At 44.3% G+C, this 23641-nt stretch overlaps 1 protein-coding gene across 3 annotated transcripts in view; it reads left to right on the plus strand.

The window, feature by feature from the left end:
* The first annotated feature begins 4483 nt into the window (after positions 1–4483).
* The window catches only part of LOC106576317 (synaptotagmin-1), a 216036-nt gene continuing 196878 nt past the window's right edge, over positions 4484–23641 (plus strand). For 2 of the 3 annotated variants that reach the window (XM_014153427.2, XM_014153430.2), the window contains exon 1: positions 4487–4783. The gene's annotated coding sequence lies outside the window, so the exon portion shown is untranslated. Of the gene's footprint in view, positions 4784–23641 lie in introns of all 3 variants that reach the window. The other variant, XM_014153431.2, reaches the window with a different exon arrangement.

The following is a 23641-nucleotide window of genomic DNA, read 5'->3' on the forward strand; positions in this document are numbered from 1 at the left end:
GCAGATGCATTTGGCCTCATTTTCGTAATTTCTCGTCCTCCCGCCTGTCGCCCGTCTCGTCTCCCTCGCTTCCCTCGCAGCATCATCTGGGGCAGGTTTGGCCTTGTCATCCAGACGTTGACAACCACGCGAGCTGACAGTCGCCCACTCGGCCCAGCCATCTATGCTGTATGTGGGGGGAAGGGGTGCTTTATCCCCCCCCCTCCCCCGTAGCACCTCCTGATCCACCTACACCCCTAACCCCCCCATCCCCCCATCTCCCCCCTGGGTAGATTTGGGGGTGACATGGCGCTCTGCCGTGTCACATTATCCATCAGGCTGTCAGAGGCTGTCGACCGGACCAGGAATGCCACAGATCTGTAAACAACGGACTGAGAGACGCAGCCGTCCCTGGGTCCCGTGCAGCAGGCCTCTCCTCCTGGATGACTCACTCTCCCCCACGCCACGCCAGAGGGGGGACACAAAGACACAGACAGAAGCTACTTCTGATCAGCACACCGCCAAGTGGAAATGACTAACACCTCTTGATGCATGTTGTTTCTGTGTCTGCACACCCTGCCGGAACCATGAGAATGATCAATGAACTATGTTACTATGTGATGAGGGAATGATGTCATTATATCAATAGGGAGGAATTGATAGAGCACCGGTGGAGTGGTTGTCCTTGTCAATATGCTTCAATTGAGATGTAGAAAGGATTCTTCTAAGGCTGTCTGGCAACGGCAAACCTAAATCCTCATTATTGCATAACCATAGGCTAAACGTATTTCTCTCAAAACACCACCACTTTTCTGGAGCTGTGATGCACATAAGAACTCATGGCGAGAAAGATTACATTTTTTTTTAATTATACTCGAACATTTGAGTTGTCCAAATTGTTAAAGAATCATAATGAACCCCCTCAACTCAGGACTGACGAGGTTATTTTGTGTTTATCACTCTGAGGTGATGAAATGAAGACTGTGACAGTTTTATTGGGTTGTATATTTTCTCCATTAAGGCAGAAAGACTTCAGGTGTCTACGGACGGATTGGCTGTTGATGACTGCATGCAGAAACAGACATGCACACTTTCATTACCCACTCGGCCAAACAGTAATCTGTCCATGCAGATGGCCGAAGGGGGGATTCATTTACTTTTTCATTAGTCTGTAATTATTTTTTCCCACCACATGATTAATATTGTCACTTTGATTTTCTCGTCAGGGCATTAAATTATAGAGACCATGTGACTGCAGACTGTGGAATCACAACTAGGGGTGGTATGACATTACATCAATCCCCTGTGCTAACCTCATATTGCCCCCCCCCCCTTCCCTCTTAGTCTCTGAAGTCTAACCTCCAGAAAATCTACTGTTGGGCCAGCCAGGGCCTGTTGGAGCGTAGTGGGTTGAGGTGTTGGCTGGGATTTGGCCAGGTTGCCGCTGGGCCAGGCTATGTGTGAAGGCCAGCAGGGAGGGTACAGCTGGTGTCCCCACTGTGGAGCGCACAGTCAGGCCATCTCTGCTGACAGGGATTCAGCCCAGAGCCACTGAGCTGCCGTATGGCCTCCAAAGGGGATGGGTCCGGCCCCCCTCTACAATCAGCACAATGATCTATAGCCAGAGCCAAAAATATAGTAGGGCAATTCCACATTAACAGAGTAACACAGAGACTCAGATTCTTCACTTTAAAATGCATGTCAAACAAAAACCAATGATTGCAAAGTTAAACAGACCATACAACTCTATGCACAATAACTACTTGTAACAATTGCTACAGGTGTTTTTTTACAAAAATACATTTACTTGAAGAACAGTGCAGATGCAACATTTTGTAAGAGAATGATGGCACAAACAGCACAATTCATTGTTCTTCAAGTAAATGTGTTTTTGTCAAATTTTCAGTGGAAATTGTTAAAAGTAGTCCTTGTACATAATGTTGTATGATTTGTTTAACTTTGCAATGTTTTTTGTTTGACTATAAAAGGTGAACAATCTGAGTCTGTGTCACTTTGTTACTGTGGAATTGTCCAATGAACAGTTCAGTAAACTCAGTTTGAGATGAGGAATTTGAATGGCCGCAAAGTTCCAAGGCAATGACATCTAAGTATGAATATTCTAATGTTTCTCTACAAATGGCTCTGTGTAACTGTGGTGTGTGGTAGGAGGATGACCTTGGAGTGTGGGAGGTGGGGATAGCTCAGCAGGGAGCTTGGCGACTCACCTATAGAGAGAAGCTTTGGAATTTGTGAATCGTGGTTGTAAATCGTGATTCTCAAACGAGTGTCTTTTGAGGATACTAGATTATAAAATCTAGTAGCTATAGGCAAAGGGGGAAAAATGACATTTGTATGGAGGTGGGGTTCAAGCTGTCATTGCCAATGTCACCCATATCAATAATCTTCCTGGCTAAAATGGCGACTGATCTTTACCATTCTGAAGGACTAGCTTTTGTCATCATGTTATTATAGCCGCTGACCAGGCAGCTGTTGGTGCTACACACCAAAGTTAGTTAGAGAGGATTTCCATTGGCACTCCCCCATCCCTGAGTTCACAGAAACTGTTTACCAAGAGTGTACTGTAGGGATTTGTGATGACTATCTGTATGAGGTAAGCAGTTGTTCAGAGACACCACCAGGTGTCTAATGGCGTCTAACTGCAGATGCACAGCGTATCTACATGTATACTGTATGTAACATATTTGTTGGCAGGGGCCGGTGTCAAAGTAAATCCTAAAAGGGTCAGCTACGTTATTAAACATGACCCCCATTCACCCATCCAGGCTAGTTCTGTTCAGAAAACACTACTTGGTTTGAGAATTTTCAAATTATACTGGAACATTTGAGTTGTCCAAATTGTTGAAGAATCGTAATGAACCCCCTCAACTCAGGACTGGTAAGGTGATTTTGTGGTTCTCACTCTGAGGTGAAGAAATTATGACTTGGTTTGCCCCTCTGTCTTCTGAATTTCAACTAGAGCCCTTTTGATAATGCACAGCAAAGTAATAGAAATTAAATGCTTATACTCGTGCTGTTCATAGTGATTAGGTCATTTTATTTTCAACAGTTTATGCCTTTAAATCATGTAGTGCACATCATTAGAATCAGTAAATGGGGAAGATGAAGAACACACACACACACACACACACACACACACACACACACACACACACACACACACACACACACACACACACACACACACACACACACACACACACACACTCAACTATACAGGAAAGATGAGGTGGAAGCCAGACGGCTGCCGCTCAATATGACATCTCCAGATTGAGATTAGCCCCTTTCCACTCCCAGAATGCCCCAAGGCTGTGTTTGACACTGTGTGTGGGGGAACATGAAAGGAGTCAGAGCGCTCTCCTGCTTAGCCCTCCATCATGACCTTTCAGCCCAGCCAGCCCTGCTCCTCATTCAATCCCAGATTGATTCCTTCCTGGTATTTCAGAGATTTTGCTTTGAGGTACAGAGGAACACTTTCTTGAAAGGTGAACAACTGCATATTTCCTTCGTGAATTCCATCTCCTTATAAATGTAAAGTTCCACTAGGGAATAATGTGTATGTTGCATAATGAGGTATTGTATGCAATTTCCTGTAAAAATATATAATTTCATCAATGTTGTCATGGTACCCAGTGTTACACATCCTCATCAAATAACTTTCCTGAAGGATACAGAGCAGGCCAGAGGATAGCACTTATTAGATGGTGTTGCTGATCTCCTTCCAGGCTGTTTCAAAATGAATGAAGGCAGGCTGGTATAACATGGAGTGAATAAGCATCCCCCTCCTACTGTCTGGGTCAGAGTCACGACTCATTCATCATTTTAATGAAAGATTGCCTTGCAGTGTTTGTTGAGCTCCTCTATTGATGAGCTCTCCCTCCCTTTCTGGGGAAATCATGTCTCCTTCATGGGCATGATCTGATGGGACCTCTGTGTGTGTGTGTGTGTGTGTGTGTGTGTGTGTGTGTGTGTGTGTGTGTGTGTGTGTGTGTGTGTGTGTGTGTGTGTGTGTGTGTGTGTGTGTGCTTGCGTGTGTGTGTGTGTGTGAATGTACAGTATGTCTTAATGTGTGTGTGCAGAGGCAAGCCAGGGTTTTCCATGCATACAGAAACCCTGCACCCTTCACCCACTCACAAGCACACACAGAGACACACAGCTCCCAAAGGGGGAATTTTTGGGAGTGTCCTTGCTTGTCATTGATGGTGTGCCCTGCGGTGGTGGGCTCAGACACAGGAGGGGATGTTATGTGTGCTGAAAGGGTCATCTTACTTTACCGCTGCCAGAGCAGAGCACGACAGATCCCCCGTCCCTAGCATCTCCCCTCGACTCAGCCAATCACAGCCAAGGACTCTGTGATGTAGCGCCCCTCTCACTTGAGGGATTCCGAAGGAACTGCCGCGTGACGACGGCTCCCTTAAACAGCCCAGTCTCTCCCTTCTCTCTCTTTATCCACCTCCTCCCTCTCACCCTCTCCCCTCTCTCTCTCTCTCTCTCTCTCTCTCTCTCAGCCCAGCGCTCGGTGCATCCACTGTCGTTTCTAACGGGGTATAATACAGCGCCACCCGTACTGCTCCCTCAACTCTGGCCACGAAATAAAGGCAGCAGACGGTGACAGCATCAGCATTAGCAGCAGGAGGCTCCTCTCTGATCTCCTCCTCCTCTCCTTTTGTCTAAGACTCCTCCTCTCTCTGTCTCTCTCTCTCCCAGAGACTCCCTCGTTCCCTCCAGATGAGATCTTCTCCACATCCAGACGGACAGATCGGGAGCTGACAGCATGCTGTGCCAGGTAAAATGAGACATTCCCTCTCTGGGGTACCGCAAAAGTTATGGGCATGAGTAGCGTGGAGGTGAGGGAGGGGCTATGTTTGTTTGGGTTGAGTGTGATTGCTATCTGATTGATATTGAGAAGAGGAGTGGAGAGAGAGGGGCAGGGGAAGTCTACTCTCTGACAACTCCCACCACTTTGGCGTGGCACCATTTTTGGTGCCCATTTCTGCGTGGCTGCACCCCAGCGGGCGAGGTGTTACCGTGGTTATTAGGAGATGGCAGTGTGTGTACAGGTTGAGATGAGGTGATATAAGCAGAGAGGCACGGCTCCGGTTGGGACCACTGTGTTGATGTCTGGGTGGATGGATGGAGGGATGAGGAGGAGGGAAGGGGGCGGAAGACGAGCAGCTGCTTTCATCCTGGGGAAGCTAATCCCTCTCACCATCAGATAAAATGGCCCGGCTGTGGCTCTGTCTTTTCCTCCTCCATCCATCACGTGACGGTTTATCTTTGGCATGACTTGCTTAGGGAGGAACGGAGCACACTATTGATTCGGAAAAGAGCTATAATGCCATTTGGAATAGGGAGCCAGACGTTGCTCTCAATCCTTTAACCCCTTAGTTGCGCTGCTTCCTGTTTCTGCACAGGTGTGTGGGATAAACATCATATACATTTAGTATCTTCTTTGCACAGCAGTCTATAGCTGTTGATAAGATTGAAAAACCGTTGCGAGCCCTCGAGCTGCGAACCCCCAATAGGATAGCTTCTTAACATCACTCCCAGGTGGTGTCAGGTCCACTAACATGGGGCCTTTGCCACAGTGAACACACGTACTGTGATATCCCCATGCACTGAGCCCAGTCTGAAACATGTCAAGCATTTCCCTAGTTATTGTACTGTTGCTCTCTCTCTGACAAACAAGGCATGGGCACAGGTCGCCTGTTTCCCCGCCCGCCCGTTTCCCCGCCCGCCCGTTATTACCTCGTATCTCAGGTGGTATGGATAAGCCCGTTGCTATGAGAGTCCACCCGAGAGAGACTACCGAGCGGGTTTGCTCAGCTGTAGCCCTGGGCTCATGCAATTGAGCCTCTCAGCCCCAGCCTCCCTCGCTCACTCTGAATACATTAGCCGGAAGGTGCCCATGTCAAACTGTTGCCAGGTGATAGCAGCGAGAAGGCAAGCAACTCTCCCTCCTGCCCTCCCTCCCCCTCTTGCCCTCCCTCCTCTCCCAAATCACAATTTCCTCCCCAGCTCATTTCTCCAGACAGCAGCTTGTTGTTTACATACTGTCTGAAGGAGCTTTGCAGACGCTTAGTTTCATAACCGCTAACTGAATCAGATGTGATAGGGGAAGATGGGGCTGGTCTCCAGCTGATGGACGCCATGTGCACTGTGTTATTGTGATGGCTTATTGAAACATAACAGGCAGAGAATACTTCTGTCATTCATCGGTCATATGGGAATACAGGAAACACCGTTGTGGTAGATCTGGGTGACATGGTTTTTCCATCCATTTACATTTATATTTCAGTCATTTAGCAGACACTCTTATCCAGAGCGACTTACAGGAGCAATTATGGTTAAGTGCCGTGCTCAAGGGCACATTGACAGATTTTTGTTCACTTAGTCTTCTCTGGGATTCGAACCAGCAAGCTTTCAGTTACTGGCCCAATGCTTTGCAACCTACCGCCCCAATAAGGCCAACTAGGCCAATAATCCTATAAGGCCTCGAGAAACCCTAACAAGACAATGTCTGTGAGAGCAACAACCACCCAACCAGAGAGGGAGGGACAGATGTTGAGCTCAAATAAATCAAGCATCCCCTCTGTCGCCGGACGTAGCATCATGTTTTATCATCCTCGTTAAATCGCCAGTAATGAGGAGGACTAGGAGGCTGCTGCCCCGAGCCTGATGTGCAAACAGCCCTAACCTTTTGATTCAGCCCTGGTTATTTTGGGTTTGCCTTTTCAAAACCCAAGGCTTCTGGGTCATAAAGGGCAGCTGGCAGGATGACTTGGTGTTTGCTCAGAGCTCTTTATTTTAAACAGCTGTTGTTAATGAGAGCCGAGGTTTGAGGAGGAGAAGGGGGGAAGAGGAGGTGAGAGGGAGGAGGGGGAGGGTGCTGTTGTCATTGCAAAATAGGAGGTTAAAAATAGTCTCTGTTATGATTTGACATTGTGCGGCCGTTTGGCAGCAGGTTGCTCTGAACGGAAGTGCACCAATCAATGACATGCTCATGAAGTAGCCTGTGTCTCGGCGTTGGCCAATGATGAATGCTTCCAATATCAGGACCTGACGTCCCTCTCACCTTTCACTGTTTGCAGCTGATTCGGTTGTCCATGTCAAAGGCAACTCCACAGTAGCCTCAGAAACATTCACGTCTGCTCGCTAGATGGTACAGGTACAGAACCGGCAAAATGTGTCGAATTGCATGAAATTATAGAAGCTTTAAAACTAAAAACTATTCTCTCCACCCCATGGCAAAATTTGTAGAATTGCAGGAAATTGACTTTAAAACATATATTTTTCTCTCAGCTGTCAAGAGGTGGGGCCACTGTACAGCCGGCCCTGTACAGATATGAGAGTGTCTGAGTGTGTCTGTCTGAGAGGTGGAATGGGCTGTTATTTTCATCTAAAAAAGCTTTTATAGCCACCTATAAAAAGCAATGCATTTTAGATTCCTTGAGTGTGAAGAGCCATAGAGCACCTTTTAACATCCAAACCAACGACAAAGACAGATGATCACAGAGCAGGTTGTAGTTGGCTAACCATTCTGCATGGGCCAGATACATCACGAGGGCAAGAGGCCCCCAGGGATGTGTAGTGTAGCTGGATAAATCATTTTGTGTTCAGGCAGCAAGTCGTCCCAAGGTCAGATTCACAGTGGGGGGAAAAGGGGAAAATAGGGATTACATATCTTGTGCAACAGTGTATGTACTGTACTGTATGTGGAACAGAATTCTATACTGTCCAAATGATGTTTATTACCTGGTCCAGATAGTGACTACTATTGGAAACATGCCTTTGACATGTTTTATCATCTTATTTCCGAGGCATGAATTCAGTTGCATTTCTCACACCTCTAATTCAAACAGACAACGGGGCTCAGTGAGGGCGGTGTGATAGCCCCTGGACAGATCAAAGAGAACGCTCCTGTCTGTGGTTTTCTCTTCTGAATTCTGCCCCTGTTTAGCTCCTGGGCCAGCTGCCCTCTCTGACCTTTCCCCTCTGAGATCCTTTAAACAAGGCTTCAAACAACAACCATACAATATAATCTCACTGCTAGCACCTGTAACTTTGCCATAGGGCCAACTCTCATGAAATACACTACATGACCAAAAGTATGTGGGCACCTGCTCGTCGAACATCTCATTCCAAAATCAAGGTCATTAATATGGAGTTGGTCCCCCCTTTGCTGCAATAACAGCCTCCATTCTTCTGTGGAGGCTTTCCGTTTGATGTTGGAACATTTCTGCGGGGACTTCCATCCACTGTCGTTTCTAACGGGGGATAATACAGTGCCACCCGTACTGCTCCCTCAAAGCTGGCCACAAAATAAAGGCGGCTTCCACTCAGCCACAAGAGCATTTGTGAGATTGGGCAATGATGTTGGGCGATTAGGCCTGGTTCGCAGTCAGTTTTACAATGAATTACAAAGGTGTTTGATGGGGTTCAGATCAGGGCTCTGTGCAGGCCAGTCAACTTCTTCCACACCAATCTCGACAAACCATTTCTGTATGAACCTTGATTTAAACACGGGGACATTGTCCTGCTGAAACAGGAAAGGGCCTTCCTCAAACTGTTTCCACGAAGTTGGAAGCACAGAATCATCTAAAAAGTTAAGATTTCCCTTCACTGGAACTAAGGGGCCTAGCCCAAACCATGAAACACAGCCCCAGACAATTATTCCTCCACCACCAAACTTTACAGTTGAAACTCTGCATTGGGGCAGGTAGCATTCTCTTGGCATCTGCCAATCCCAGATTCATCTGTCAGACTGCCAGATGCTGAAGTGTGATTCATCACTCCAGAGAACGCGTTTCCACTGTTCCCGAGTCCAATGGTGGCGAGCTTTACACCAGTCCAGCCGTCGTTTGGCATTGCGCATGGTGATCTTAGGCTTGTGTGCGGCTGCTCGGCCATGGAAAACCCATTTCATGAAGCTCCCGACAAACAGTTCTTGTGCTGACATTCAAGAGGCAGTTTGGAACTCGGTAGTGAGTGTTGCAACCGAGGACAGATGATTTCTACGCACAATGCTCTTCAGCATGCGGCGGTCCCGTTCTGTGAGCTTGTATGGCCTATCACTTCGCTGCTGAGCCGTTGTTGCTCCTAGATGTTTCTACTTCACAATAACACCACTTACTGTTGACCCGGGCAGCTCTAGAAGAGCAGAAATTGATGAACTGACTTATTGGAAAGGTGGTATCCTATGACGGTGCCACGTTGAAAGTACCTGAGCTCTTCAGTGAGGTCATTCTACTGCCCCTGTTTGTCTATGGAGATTGCATGACTGTGTGCTCAATTTTATACACCTGTCAGCAATGGGTGTGGCTGAAATAGCCAAATCCACTAATTTGAAGGGGTGTCCACATTCTTTTGTGTGTATGTAGTGTATAGCTAAGCATTGAGTTCCAATGCATTTGTATCAGTAATGTATTTGGCTACCACCACCACTAGAACATTGCTGTTTTAAAGAGTGTGGAGTAGGGGAGATAGTGAACATAGTACATAGTGAACAATGAGATATTGCCTTCTTGACTCAATGGCATGTTGACGGTTGGTTTCAGGCAAGGAGGGATTGGTGGAGGGAAGAGCTCTCATTTGACTAGCTGTGTGTTACCATGGTGTTACATTCACTACAGTATGCCCACAGTCAACCAATGTGATGTAAGATCCTTATTCAAACAACTGGCTCACTGGTGAGCATGAAACTCAAATGGTTTGTTGCACTTTGAAACGCTTTGTTAGCATTGAATTCTGGCCTATCGATCTCTGTTTTGTTTGTGATGGCTTATTTCTGGCTTTGCTGGGCTTGTCCTGTGGTATTACTCTGTTATAAGGCCTGGCTCTGATAGTCTAATTAGGCTGGTCTGAGGCTAAATCCTGATACAAGGCTCAGTGTTTAACAAGGTCTACGGGACTCAGGGCTCCTTGATCTCTGTTAGACCTGGGGAGATAAGGCAGAGATTACATGATCAATGAGGCCTTTACTGTAATACAGACCCAGTGCACACCACACTCAACATTTCCTGACAATGCAATGGCTGGCATTGCTGATGCTGGGTTGTAATTGCAGAGAGCAAGGGTGGATGAGTGGCATGGGCATCTTTGTTTTGTGGTATTGCTTCAGTTCTGTCTCAGACCCTGAATGTACTGCATGTACAAAGGATATTGTGATGAGCTTGAACGTGACTCACTGACACTGAACGCAACTGAGTGAAGGTTAAGATCCTTCCCTTCATGTGGAAGTCATTGGTTCAATAACAAAGCATGAAAACAAACAGCTCTTTTTGATGAGGCCCAATCTGTTTAGCCTACAGCTGTTGTTGTCCAACATTTCTATTCATATTTACAGAGTGCGCTGTGCTGAAAACAATTGCGGTTCCATTGCAGTTAGTCCTGTGGACCCAATAACAGTAGACAGGCTGGAAACGGTGTGTTTAATGAAGCCTGTAGAAGTGCACCGTCTATATTGGATATGTCTGTCTCCTATTTGAGCCGCAACAATGGAATGAAGAAGCGCTTGAAGTGACAATTCAAAACAATTGAATGGCTTCACAGTAGTCAAAACGAATGAACACCAACATGTCATCATCCTACATGCACTCTTTCTTTTATTAAGGGGGAATCCAAACTAACTGGCAAATGAGAGAAGTACGGAAGAGAGATAGCATAGTAGGTGCTATCTAGAATCCATAGAGGGAACCCTTTTTGGTTCCAGGTAGAACCTTTTTAGGTTCCATGTAGAACCCTTTTCACAGAGGGTTCTACATGGAACCCAAAAGGGACAGCCCGAAGAACATTTTTGGAACAGTTTTTTCTAAGAGTGTATGCTGGAGTACAAATTTCTTTTTTGTCAAGCCATTCAGCCGGACATTTGAACTTCAATGTCCGGCTGAATTCAATGTCCGGCAGTCTTCACCTGTTCAAGCAGCCTTTAGTGTATGGCCAAATCAAAGATAGGTATTGTCATTTATAAGAGATGGGAGAGGTATAAACAGGGGAGGGGGAGAAAATGGTGGGCAACAAAATGTATAATAATTGTCAGCCAACAAACTTACTGTACTACCCCCCTGAAAGCTGTAATTTCAATACCCCCTCAAGAGGAAATTGCTTTTCCTTTCTACAGTTTTTTAATATACAGATTTTTACTGGATATTGCAGGGACAAGTTATTAGAGTTTAATACCATCTGAATGGGCAAAACTTCTCAGAGAGACCAGCCCTGGAGGAGAAATTCTCAACGCCGGGCTTCTGAGCATATCAATAATTACTAAGCCGAGCCACAGAGGTGGGTTGGAGGACATTTTGACTGTTTTATGAATGAATAAGGAACGGGGGCAGCATTCAAAGGAATGCCATTTACCTCCCCTCTTCTCCCCTCTCCACTTTCCTAAAATGCTCACTCATCCACTCCGTCCTGTGTCACACCTAGCAGGAGGGTAAGGGAATCATGGCATCCCAAGATGCATCTGTGGTCAGCATGCAATGAGTTGATAAAAGAAAGCTAATATAACAGAGGATGCTGTTTCACTTTACCATGTCTAGTTTCTAGTAATGACTGTCTGAGTTGTACAATGCTTTTTGGCTAACATGGTTTGGACAGTCTCGTCAGAGCGATAAGACTTTCGGTGGGCACTGTGGTGGTGAGTCATATTGGGACCCTCATCTGTGGTCATGGCTCATCAGAGAAAACCCCCTTTCACTGCTTTATAAGGTTAACAATAAAAAGAGGATTGGGAAATTGGCGCATGGCGTTGTATTACATTTAGGGTGAAAAGACATGACAGCTAGACTGAATAGCTTCTTAATACAGTATATATTTGGACAAAGCAGCGTAGTCTGAGTACAGAAGATCCACGTTGCGGGTTATTGAAGAGCTTCTTTATGTTGTTATATTGCATTTTTCTATAAAAGCGCGTTCAGTTACTTATCTCCTGTCCCTCTGTTGAAATCCCTCAAATAGGGCCAGCATGACAGCTTCGAAATGAGAGAAACTACTTCCATTGGCCTCTGAGCTATTGCACAGCAACAACAACAGCGAGTGCCTCTGGTGCCCTTGGAAGATGCATGAGTCATAAAGGACAGGACAGACAGCAATGTACAAGACACAGCGCCACCACCAAGACATACACGCAATTACAATCAATGTCTTACTGCTGCATCCATGTCAGAAAACATCCTTCGTTGAGTTTGTGTGGACATACTAACTTGATTAGTGTAGTAGAAACGAATGACATCAGTACATGTGGGTATGGACAGTCTTTTTTTGTGTACAGATCATAGCTTCCTTTTGCCCATACATCCTATACCCCTAACATTGATTATATACAGTGTATTTATTGTCTGGTTCTTGACCTCCCTCCACCCTGATATGCTTCAGTAGGAGGAGATTTGGTTGGATGAATCCCACACTAGCCAATGACATTCCTCTATTGTTTTACTACCAGCCAAGGTCATTGTTGATCCTTGTTGATCATTTACTAAGGATGAATGAAATGTGATATTCTGCTGTTATTGAATCTACAAATATACTCAGTGTGGCCATAATGTGTAGTAAACAGTGAAATCTGGTATGTGGATGCTAGTGTCCCTCCCTTCCGAAGAGCAAGGCTGTAGTAAACATTAGAGCTGCTAGACCAATGGCAGCCCCATCTCATATTAGAATGGAAACCTCGTTCTGGTCACGGCTCAACTCGACCCTGATTGAGGAGGAATGTCGAGTGATAAGAAAAAGGTATACCTCTCCACCACCTGTTTCCCCCCCCTCTTTGGAATGAATAGCCAGTGTCGAGGTCCAGTGATTCTCCATTATTGCCGGTGGAAGGTGTGTGTGCCTTTTGTGGCCGCCTGCCGAGATTAGCCTCTGATACAAACATCCTTGTTTGTCGCCATGGCAACCAAGTCTCCCGCCTGCCGTTGGTTGTCATGCCGCCTCTTCCTCCCTCACCCCTCCCTCTTCCTCCCCTGTGAGCACTGTAGATTAACACAAGCAGTTGCCTGTTACAAGCCACAACGTGCTCCCTCTAGTTATCTCCCTAATCTGTAAAATGAGCCTCTCCTCCCTCTTCCAGTCCACTGTCTTTCAGGCTGCTGCATTTACATTACACCCCCAGTCATGGCTCTTCAATTTTTCTCTCTTGCCGCTGAAAGATGAAATTGCCCGCGAGCAGAGCTCGTGTCAATTGCTAGAATAATAACATAGCAAAATAAGCCCATAGCTCTGCCTCTGCCGCGGTCAGAATGAAAAAAAAGAACCTGAAAATAGTACAACTAACATAGTCTCATATTTTGTTTGTTTGGTCCCCCCTCCCTCCATCAATGGAACAGTCTGACGATGCAAATGAGGAGGCTTGCTTACGGAACGGCGCATCCCACTGGGCACACACCGGTTGAATCAACATTGTTTTCACGTCATTTCAATGAAATGACGTGGAACCAACGTGGAATAGACGTTGAATTGACATGGGACGCATCGCATCCAGTGGGACGCATCGTCAGAAGAGAGAGAGCCAGGCTTCTCCGGAGCCAGACAGAGAGGAGGCCTCTCCAAAACATGTCCACCCAGTCAGATGGAAAACAACACTTATTACCACAGCGCCAAGAGGGCAACTCGCCCCATTGGGGATAATAGCTAGGCATCTGGTTAAGTTTGATACACTGTAATGCTAGCTCTGTGTCTAGTCTGAAGTTTGGAGTGTAGTAACAGATAATATTCCTCTCCATTAAACCTTGGGACTTTTGTATTGCACAGCTTGAAGCATAAGATTTAAAGCTTGAATAAATGTAGAGAATCTATAACATTTGCATATTTGGCCATTTTTATCACATTTGGCAGCTATTGAATGTAATCCCATATTGCAGCATTAATAGAGGCCATTTTCTCCTCTCTTCAGTGGGCGGCGGCTGGAGAGGCCATATTGTTGCTGGTGGAGAAATCTCAGAGCATACATTTGCTGCTCCTTATCTCCTAAATGAACTCATTACCTTGACATCCTGCCTTTCATCCCCTGCACAGATTGGCCTTGAATTTCTAATGAAACATGGCTGTCCCCTCCCATATGTATGATGATAGATTCCCAGCCCAGGTTCTAACTCTCGCCACTGCTCTTGCCATTGATTTTCACTTCACTCTACAGCCAGATGAATACTCTTGAGGAGAAAAAAAACAAAGGAAGATAAGATCTGGGGCAAAAATAGAACTCCCTCCTACAGTATATAGACTTCCAGTGGCCATGTCCCCTCTGAAATGAAGGTTTATCAAACCCCGAGCAAGGCTCTGCTAGCATCGCTCTGCTGCCTGCAACACCATCACAGCAATCTCAACAAATAGCTGTTTGCCCAGCGCACAGAGGACCCCATTCAGGGAGTTTGCCGTCATTGTTCCACCACTACAAAAGTGAGGCAGCCATCGATAACAAACAGTTGTGGGCGTAAATTGGGTGTGCAATTTCCCCCTGGCTTGCGGTTTGATTGATCGTAATGGGCAGTGAGATGAAGAATGGGAGTGTGTGTCCAGGCCAGAAGGAGGGAAGGCTTCTAGATAGATCTCAGCTGGGTCTCATCTGGCCTTGACCACCTGCTATTTCTCCCCAGCATGGGGCCAACACCTAGCAACACCTAGCACAACCAACAGCAAATTACTGCTACAAGATTGACTATATGGATCGGCAACAGCTGTCTTCTGGGGCATGGAGCATGCGAACACCCATTTCCTTCCCCTGTTGATAGCCTATACTCTTCCCATTTGCTACTGGGAACCAAGAACCTAACGTGCCAAACCATTCCATTCACGTCAATCACTTTTTTTCCTGGAGGTTTATTTCATTTGCATATTATATGCAAATTGGTGCAGAATGATATAGATCTCAACTGAATGATAGCAGAGATATGATAATGGCAGATTTCCTCATGTTTTTATCTCAGAAACATACTCAGTCACTAAGAAACGTTGATTATGCATGCATTGTGCATTGTAAAACAAACTCTTGAGGCTGCTGGCATTAATGACAATTATGCTAATGTGGGAAACAATCAAGGTATTTCACCCCAGTCCAGATGCGTGTGGAACATGCAGCATTGTTACAGATGTTGCTCAGCAAATTATTTATCTGCTTCCTTCCATGGAGTGTAAATGTGTTAAACTAGTCAACCTTGCACACACCACTGTAGCAGGGCTTTCAAGACTTGTATGCTAATACTAGCTAATACTATGCTAATACAATAATACATTGAATTATTCAAAGGGCTTTGTTAACTCCAACAAGTGAACCTTAGATACTTTTTTTCAGCTTCTCTCAGCTTTCCTTTATATGGTCTTTGTGGGCTCTTTGTGAGCTATAAAAAAATACGTGACACGTTTCTTTGATATTCACCTGTTAATATTATCTTTGCAGAAATGTCTGCTGTCTTCTTGTCTTATCTGACACCTGTGACAGCACAGCACACTCTGATTGGTTAGTGTGCCCCACTCTACAGCACAGAAGCCGATGGAGAAGGATTGGACTTGTTCACCTCCCAGCCATTCCGCTCAGCCAACTGTTGGCTATACTGTGGTCGGTTCACCTTCATTTAAGGATCATAAATCGTGCCACAGAAATAGTCTTGCCTTGAGAGAAATTATTATAAAAATATACATATGTTTTTAACCAAGTCAGTAAGAACACATTTTTATTTACAATGACAGCCTACCATGGAACAGTGGGTTAACTGCCTTGTTCAGTGGCAGAACGATAGATTTTTACCTTGTCACCTCAGGGATTCGATCCAGCAACTTTTCGGTTAACGGCCCAATGCTCTAACCACTAGGCTACCTGCCGCCCCCGAAAAAAGACTGTTCTGGTGGTCAATCATACGTTGACATGTTCCTTATCAGCATCAGTGTTGTTGCGTCAATGTCATTCATGATTTCCTTACATTCTGAAAGTTTGACAATATATAAAAAGGTTTTATTGAATAGGCATTATGTGTTACCCCTTTACACATGTGGGAATTGGCCTATATGGATATGGCTCAATTGAAATGTTTCTTACAGAAGAAGTATGAAAAGCATATGCATAACCATGGTTTCAATTGAAAGGAAACAGTTTGGCGGTAATGAGGAAGTTATTAGACCGAAGGTGACCAAAGGTCAATCCAAACATCACACTGTTTTATGTGCATTTTGCATTTACTGTACTTTTCACAGAATTTGTTGACAATGAAATCTGAAAATACTCTGGATACATTCAGTAACATGTTAAGAATATTCCTGGAAAATGTGTTGTAGGTGCAATGTTCTGTATGACAAAAGAATGACAAAGGTTTGAGTGAGAGGACTAACTGGTGTCTCCAAGTGGCCACAAACCTCTCCAAACTAAGCAATTGCAACGGACTTTATGACCCAAAGAAGAGTCTTGAACTATAAGGTGTATTTAGCTCTCCTAGCTGTGCCGTTGAGGAACTAGAGCAAGCACACTTGTAGTTGTTTTGTTTGGAACACAACCCTGCATCCATGTCATCACACAAAAAACGGTCCATTATAAATCTCAATCTGGGTCAGGTGGGCATGATTTGAAAGCTTGTTCTATTGCCAACATGACTAGCTAAGTTATAAAATATGATCCTACAGTGTTAGGCTGTCACAAGGTAATTCAGAGAAACAGAACGTAATATTTGTGCCATACAAAGGAGTCATGCATGCATTCAGGTGCGTGTGCAGCAGCAAATTGTCTTCACAAACACACATATGCTCATTCTGTTCAGAACAACCCAGCGTATGACGACATGTCATCTTGTAACTGTACATCAAACATAGTGACCATAAACGTTGAATCTGTATATGACATGAGTTTTCTGATTTGGAGATGTGAAGGGTACATTTGGACTCACGAGTGTTTGGCTTGCTTGTATGACATCAAAGCAGTCATACAAGCAAGTATAATGCAGTATTTAATATAATCCTCAACGTCTCATCTTTCAAAAATATATACATTGAGTCCTCTTAATTTACAGCATTCCCCTCACTCGGTCAACAAAACATTTGCAAAAGTTGCCCAATTAGCGGCAGGGGTGGTTCAACTTCAGAACGTCTGTCAGTCAAAACCCATACAGAGCTCTGAATCACAGAGCCATAGCTCTGACATTATGTTCCAATTTAGGCGCTTATTAGTGCCCAAATATGCTATTTTCAACCTGTATACGGGTATGACTGTAAAGGGCTACCACACTAGAATAGATTTATTTACTCACAATGTACTCACAAAAGAACAACAGACAAATAAAAAAAGACCAGATATTCTCGAAAATGAAAGAGCAGGAACTTGTACACCTGCCAGCATTAGCCACTAAACACCACGGGTCCTAGCTACATAGAGGGTTTTTAAAACTGTTTCTATATAGTGGCCGGCAGGAGGCAAGGACGGCCTCAATGTCAGAGCTCTCACCCACCGTGCTTAGTCCCTCCGGGCCTCAGGGGCCCCACTCACATATTCCGAGACTCTTCAATCAACAACCTAGCAACCCAGCCTCCCTGCGCGGCCGCACAACCCTGCTAAGAACCCCCAGGGGGCCGTGGGGTACAACCTAGCACAGACACTCACGACCCTCCAGATGGTGACTAAACCCAGCCTTATCTGTTCAGCATTCACAGACCTGTACAGCATGTAGATAAAGCAAGAAAGGTCAGTGGATCTGCACCAGTCACTCCAGCTTTGTGAATTCATAAAGGCATTCAGGCCATTAACACACATGGGTTCATTTCTTGAAGGCGTGCGTGAATCACTGTAGTGGATTCGAGGCTCTTAAAGACGTGAGGTCCATTTGCACATTAGTATTCCCACCCATAGAGGCTGGAGTCGTTCACTCTTTATGATAACTCAAGCAGAGTGGTTCATTTGCCTATTCAGATGATGGAGAGATCGCTGCAGTGAGGCATCACTGCCGCTAGATACTGCTGCAACCTGAAATGTGATGGCCCCTTTTGATGAATCAGTGGCCACCAACAGACTGACTCTCGTGACGTGATGTCATCTGCATCTGTTCATATGTAAATATACAATTATGTCATTATTGGAACATGGATAAAGGATATTGGAACCGAGCTCAAATGTTGTGAGGCAGGAGCTATTTCGGGAGAAAGAGGGAAGAGTGGAGTGCGTATGCTACATTTGAGTGGCCTTGAATTAGCACCCCATTGCACCAGCCGTCTGCAATTGCATATAACTCACGCGGGGCACCAAGACCTTACATCTGTGCCGATGCCTCTGCCAAGCTTCTACACCCTCATGAAAAAGTACTACTGATCACTACTTCACAAGAGCTACACAAAACCTGCTGGTTTTACTACTTGATTACTATTGCTACGTCTAGTAAACCAGTAATAATTTATGTAGTAATGAGTGATACATTAGGACGTTTCACTACTGGTGAACACTACATATTTCCTATTCAAATCACTACATACATCTCCCTTAATGACTACTGTGTAACTACTGAGCTTTTAGGAATCTACAACTTCAAACCTATACATGTTCACTACGGAATTACTACGTAATGCCTACACATTACTGCTGTAGGTCTACTCAATCCCTATTGAATTACTACTGCCATTTGTGTGTGTAGTGTTGTCACTACTGATCACTACTGAATAGCTCCTGATCCTTTTTATTTTCCAACAAACCCTTTTGAATTGCTATTGAAAACAGACACATTTACTACTGTTTACCCATTCAAAATCACAATTAACATCTTCTTGTTTCACCATTGTGTCACCTCTAGACTAGTACACATGCTATTTCCTCAAGTTTCTAGCTGTAGTTACGTCATCAAACAAGAAATAATACGCTTTTACAAACGTAACTGCATTTTTTAAATGTATTAAATTAATTACATATCAAATTACATATGTACACATTTTTTATCCCTTTGAAGCCGTGTCTTCATTCAGCATCGACTTAACTATCTTCAGATCCTCTTTTTGTTGCAGCCATATTTCTCCACCATGTAAACTTTTAGAAAATAAAGACAAGCACAAGAGACAACCAATTATAAGCCATTATCAATCATCTGCTAACAGAGGTCCAATAAGACAACACAGAAAAACATTTGATAAATAATGCTACTCTTACTAACAATGGCCTCCAGTCTTCTTATGTCGTGGGCCTCCTTGACAGACAGGTCAAAAGAGGTAAGTGGAATGTGTATGTATACCAATATGAACATAGTGCACATTTCCATTCAAACACACATACAGTACTTATTAGCTAGCATGATTAAAACAGAGGCTACATAGCTACATTTCAATGTGGCGAGCAATCTACATAGCTACATTTCAATGTGGCTAGCAAACAGCTAGGCTAAACATGATCGTTTTGGATAGCAGTCTTTTTAATGTGGTAAAAAACGTTTTTTAAACAGCTAAACAATGACATTAAAGTATTTATAAAACATAAAGGAAAGTTAAAACTTATAGATGGTGCCAGCATAAGGGCTATGAAAGACAGGATGACAAAGGATGGAAGATCATTACATTCGGAATTGTCAAAAACAGTAGCTAACAGTAGCTAACTACTTCCTGCTTTGTCTTCTTTGGTGGTCACGAAAAGCCAGTGTAGTCTGACTTCAGTGTTGTGACGACTTATTTACCACCAACCCCAAGTAGCACAAATCTCTACCTGATTACTACTGGAAACTACTCTTTTCCTACTGAACCCTACAAAACTCTACTTGTGTATCTTGAGTTGTGCATAAGCTACATCTTTACTACACAATCCCTACAAGTCTCTACATAGTCACTACTGCACGAATAGGTTTTGTTAAGGAATTCAATAGTACTTTTTCACGAGGGCGTTATGACACCATGTAACTGTCAGTTTGGCCTTAGTAACCTGGTGTTTGCTCTTGTCTCGGTGCAATGTCATGGAGTCAACATATTTTTTTATATGGGGGGGGGGATAATTCACCATTGACTGGTCAGTCAGGAAGGAAGCATAAGAAAAAAGTGTATCTTTATTGATGGGAGGTTATCATATGTTATCTTCTAACAGTGTTGTTAAACTGTATTTGGACATACTAAACTCAGAGCTTACTGTTGTGATGTGTGTGGTATTGGCAATGGAGGTTAGCAAAGTGGTTTGCTTTGTACCCAGAATTGGACTGACAAATCCCCTTCTCTCCTGTCATCCACTGTTGCAAAGTGGTGGCTCTTGATTGACCCCTATCTGCGCAGTGTGACAGAAAATGATGTTTTCTCTGTCGGAACAGTAAACACACTCAACAGTCAACTCCATCTCATGCCACAGATCACAGTACACTGAGTGACTCTGTTTACTATTCATCCACTTGCTATCACTTCCTTGTTTGCCTCTATTTCTCCCCCCTCTCTCTGTCGCTCTCCTCCTTATCGCCATCTCTTTCGCTCAATATATATTTTTCTCACTCTCCATAGATGCAGCTCTTCACTAGACACAAAGCCATAGGCAACATTTACCATTCATTAAGCTTGCGGGATATTCACAAAATGAATATGTGTGTGCGTGGTCCTACATTGTCCTGTCTTGGTTATCTCCATTCATTTCCTGTCCCTTATAGTTGCCCTTGGATGCAAAAGTATTGTTTCCGCCCGGCGCCTGGTGTTGGTCTGCTTCAGCAAACATCCTTTGACGTTGATTTGACAAATTGTTTGTGTTCCAGATGCACTGAGTCCTTTGGCCCCAGAGCACCGTTTGCAGAACGCAACGATTTTACCTTTGCCTTGACCAATAGCTTTGTTTGGCTTCTATCAAAGGAAGCAGACTTGTTTTGAATCAGACCCGGATGTACAGTGCTTTCCAAAGTATTCATCCCCTTGGCATTTTTCCTATTTGTTGCGTTACAACCTGTAATTTAAATGGATTTTTATTTGGATTTCATGTAGTGGACATACACAAATAGTCCAAATTGGTGAAATGAAAAAAACTACTTGTTTCAAAAAATAAAAAACAATTTAAAATGGAAAAGTGGTGCATGCATATGTATTCACCCCCTTTGCTATGAAGCCCCTAAATAAGATATGAAGCAACCAATTACTGTAACGACTGTCGTAGCGAGGGGACCAAAGCGCAGCGTGTTGAGTGCTCATAAGGACTTTTTATTTTAACACAGAACACTAAAGAAAATAACAAAAGTGAAAACGATCAGCTCACAGTTCTGTCAGGTACTGAAGACTAAACAGAAAACAACTGCCCACAACACAGGTGGAAAAAACCCTACTTAAGTATGATCTCCAATTAGAGACAACGAGGACCAGCTGCCTCTAATTGGAGATCATCCCAAAAAACAACAACATAGAAATAGAAAACTAAAACTAAACATAGATATAGAAAAAACACAAAACACCCCCTGTCACGCCCTGACCTACTCTACCATAGAAAATAACATCTTACTATAGTCAGGATGTGACAATTACCTTCAGAAGTTACATGATTAGTTAAATAAAATCCACCTGTGTGCAATCTAAGTGTCACATGATCTGTCACATGATCTCAGTAAATATACACCTGTTCTGAAAGGCCACAGCATTTGCAACACCACTAAGCAAGGGGCACCACCAAGCAAGCGGCACCATGAAGACCAAGGAGCTCGCCAAACATGTCAGGGACAAAGTTGTGGAGAAGTACAGATCAGGGTTAGGTTATAAAAAAATATCAGAAACTTTGAACATCCCACGGAGCACCGTTAAATCCATGATTAAAAAATGGAAAGAATATGGCACAACAACAAACCTGCCAAGAAAGCGCCGCCCACCAAAACTCACGGACCAGGCAAGGAGGGCATTAATCAGAGAGGCAACAGAGAGACCAAAGATATCCCTGAAGGGGCTGCAAAGCTCCACAGCTGAGATTGGAGTATCTGTCCATAGGACCACTTTAAGCCGTACACTCCACAGACCTGGGCTTTACGGAAGAGTGGCCAGAAAAAAGCCATTGCTTAAAGAAAAAAATAAGCAAACACATTTGATGTTCGCCGAAAGGCATGTGGGACACTCCCCAAACATATGGAAGAAGGTACTCTGGTCAGATGAGAATAAACGTAAGATTTTTGGCCATCAAGGAAAACGCTTTGTCTGGCGCAAACCCAACACCTCTCATCACCCCGAGAACTCCGTCCCCACAGTGAAGCATGGTGGTGGCAGCATTATGTTGTGGGGATGTTTTTAATTGGCAGGTACTGGGAAACTGGTCAGAATTGAAGGAATGATGGATGGCACTAAATACAGGAAAATTCTTGAGGGAAACGTGTTTCAGTCTTCCAGAGATTTGAGACTGGGACAGAGGTTCACCTTCCAGCAGGACAATGACCCTAAGCATACTGCTAAAGCAACACTTGAGTGGTTTAAGGGGAAACATTTAAATGTCTTGGAATGGCCTAGTCAAAGCCCAGACCTCAATCCAATTGAGAATCTGTGGTATGACTTAAAGATTGCTGTACACCAGCGGAACCCATCCAACTTGAAGGAGCTGGAGCAGTTTTGCCTTGAGGAATGGGCAAAAATCTCAGTGGCTAGATGTGCCAAGCTTATAGAGACATACCCCAAGAGACAGCTGTAATTGCTGCAAAAGGTGGCTATACAAAGTATTGACTTTTGGGGGGGATAGTTATGCACGCTCAAGTTTTTAGTTTTTTTGTCTTATTTCTTGTATGTTTCCCAATAAAAAATATTTTGCATCTTCAAAGTGATAGGCATGTTGTGTAAATCAAATGATACAAACCCTCCAAAAATGTATTTTAATTCCAGGTTATAAGGCAAAAAAAACATGGAAAACACCAAGGGGGTGAATACTTTCGCAAGCCACTGTATTTTCATTGGACATCTAACTTTTGGAAATCTCCAAAGTGATCATCAGGGGGTCTGTTCAATAACTGAGCCTCGTGAATCACACTAATGCTTCCTTAAATTCCTCTGAATTACTCCACATTATTTAACCAAATTCCAGCCCAGTTTGTCAGGTAATGTTATTTAAAATGGGTTTTCAAGTTGTACTAGGGCTTAGGGGGCAGTGGCTCCAGTAATCTGATACAGCCAGTGAACTAGTGGTTTAAACACTGAATCGATGCCAATGTGTCTCCAAAGTCTCATTGATTTTTCACATGTGCAGCTAAATAAGCAGTGTCTAGGTGCTGTTCCAGGATAGGGATCAAAAACTCCTCTTATTCCTCCTACATGACTACATTTGACTTCTATTCACAGACAGAGAACAGGGAAGTCCCATGCCATCTTGTTATCTCTCTATAAAAGGCCATACGAGGTCATCTTGCATATGTATTTACTCTGTAACTTGTTACCATTAGATGTTGAGGAGGAAAGGTGTGTTAGCTAGTAAAGGGTTGATGGTTGAATCGGAGTGTGTAGTGGGCCTTTCATGCCAGCCAGATAACACCTCTAGCTCCAGGGTGCTCTCCCAATGTTTCCCCACACTCCATGTGGAACCCTGGACCCAGTCCCTGTTCTGCTCAGCTAGCCTGGACACAAGCCCTATCAGGGTCTCATGTTTCACACAACACCAGCACCTCTTCCTCCCTCTCTGCCTGGCTGACAGGCATGTCCTCCACAGGGATGAACACCTCCGTCACCAGGGGGGAGGTGACACCAAGGTGTGTGTACTTAATGACGGGGCTGACGTTTACAGAACAGGGCC

The sequence above is a fragment of the Salmo salar genome, chromosome ssa17 (genome assembly GCF_905237065.1).
Source record: "Salmo salar chromosome ssa17, Ssal_v3.1, whole genome shotgun sequence".
Classification (NCBI taxonomy): domain Eukaryota; kingdom Metazoa; phylum Chordata; class Actinopteri; order Salmoniformes; family Salmonidae; genus Salmo; species Salmo salar.